Raw genomic sequence first — 2,206 nt, forward strand, 5'->3', positions numbered from 1 at the left:
CTTCGTGCTAAGTGCTTTATTGCTTATATTCTATCATATTTTTTTTCAGGATGTCGGATAAAGGAAAGGCTATAGCCACTTCCTCCAAGAAAAGAAAACATTCTACACCCTCTATTCCCTCCATTTACAAGAATTATGCTAAGAATCCTTTGAATGACGAAGAAAAGGAAAATCAGCTGCTACCTTCTACTGATCCAACTAAGTTCCCCAATCTTTACTGTGAACTTCGCCTTTCTAAGTATCGGACGACGAAACTGAATACCGAGAAGAAGCTTGTCCTTCCCAATGATGTACGACGCTCCATTACTAGTCGGATCCTAGAGTTGGGTATGGATTTTGTTGACAGAGATTTGGGGGATATCAATATTTCTTGGGTGAAGGAATTTTATTGCAACTTCTTCTATCCCACTTTGGATTCAGTTCAGTTGAGGGGTAGAGAGGTCATGACTACTGAGACTGCTATAGAGGAGGCATTGCAGTGCCGACATCTTCCTGATGGCACCTGCGCCCATCAGCAGGCTGAGTTGGCTATTCACAGCATGACCTTTGACTATGAGGCGCTTAGGCGCGTGATCGGTTTACCAGATGCTACATGGGTCATGGATGCGAACAACACTAAGCCTAAGGGGATGCTCTTTGCTCAGCTGACTAGAGAGGCCAAGACTTGGCAGATGATATTTGCCCACTATGTCTTACCCACCACTCACTTCTCTGAGATCCCTATGGAGATGCTACTGCTGATTGGGTGTGTTATGGAGGGGAAGGATGTTTTTTTTCCTCGACTTATCCGGCAGTGTATGTGGCGAGCGCATATTCGTGGCCTACTTCCATTCCCCAGATGACGATGACAAGGAGGTTACTATTCCTTGGGGTGGTTGGGTACACGAGAAGCCACCAGCTAGATGCCGTTCCAGGGCTAGAGCAGTAGTGGGGACAGTTGGACCTTCAGCCTCTACAGCAGCCCCGTCCTCTTCTACAGCAGCAGCTCCATCTTCTTCGACAGCTCCGCCCTCAGCACCTGAGCCCACTTATCTATTGGTCCAGCGCCTGTTTCGGTTTTTGGAGTGCGAGAGGCACCATGTCAGGCGCCGATTGGACCGGATGGATCAGGCACTCATCTCCCTCGGCGCTGAGTTACCTCCGCTGCCCGACTCTCCGGCCTCTGATGAGCAGGATCATCAGGAGGAGGATGCACCTCCAGATGCTCCTGACACCACAGAGACACCACAGACCCATGAGGAGCCGGTTCCACAGCCTCCGCCAGATTCAGCAGCTACCGTTGTACCTTCCACTGATCCTCCGGTTTAGCATCGAGGACAATGCTTGGTCTTAAGTGTGGAGAGGTCACCGGTAGCATCACTAGAGGACCGATGAACATTTTGGCCACTTTCTTAGTTACCTTTGCTTTGCATATCTGTTGTATATATTTGATGCATTTTGAGTTTATTTTGGATACCTTTACTGCTTATTTTGGATTTTAGATATTTTGATGCTTTTGGATATTTTTTTAGATGTTTTGGATGATAGATTCCATACTTTTAGTTGGATTTGTCTTTATACATTTTTTGCATATCTTCTTTTGTATATCTCTCTTTTTAGTTTATGGTTGTGATTAGAAATCATGTTTTAAGTGAAACTTAGTCACCCTTTTTGCATAAGAAATTGGTTTTAAGCGGAAAAGGAAAGGGTAAACTAAGGAAATTTTTGAAATTTTCAATCACAATAATGCTTAGTCAAATATTGAGATTTTCCAAGAAATTTAATTATAGGGCACTAACCCAATTGATTGAAGAAAACTTTTTGTGAAACTTGCTTGAATTCATACTTTGTGAAGCATGTATTGAATTAAGAACACAAGCTTGTGAGACTTGAGCCTAATGATGTGGTTACATTTTATAACCACTTATTTTCCATTCTTGTGTGAAATTGTTCTCTTTCTATGATTGTGATCCTTGATTTACTTAATTCTATATGTCCATTTATTTCTTGTATTTATGCATTTGTATGATTGAGGCCATCATTTTGTTAGCCCACTTACCCAAATAGCCTACCTTTTACTCTCCATTGTTAGCCAATTTTGAGCCTATGCTTAGCCAACTTATTCTCATTTTAGCACATTACAAGCTCAAGGCAGAAAACCAATGAAAAGTCCTTGTTTGGATCTTTGATTAGCCTAGGCTAGTGAGAGTGTTTATTATTCAAAGTT

This window comes from Arachis stenosperma, chromosome 1 (assembly GCF_014773155.1).
Source record: "Arachis stenosperma cultivar V10309 chromosome 1, arast.V10309.gnm1.PFL2, whole genome shotgun sequence".
Taxonomy (NCBI): Eukaryota; Viridiplantae; Streptophyta; class Magnoliopsida; order Fabales; family Fabaceae; genus Arachis; species Arachis stenosperma.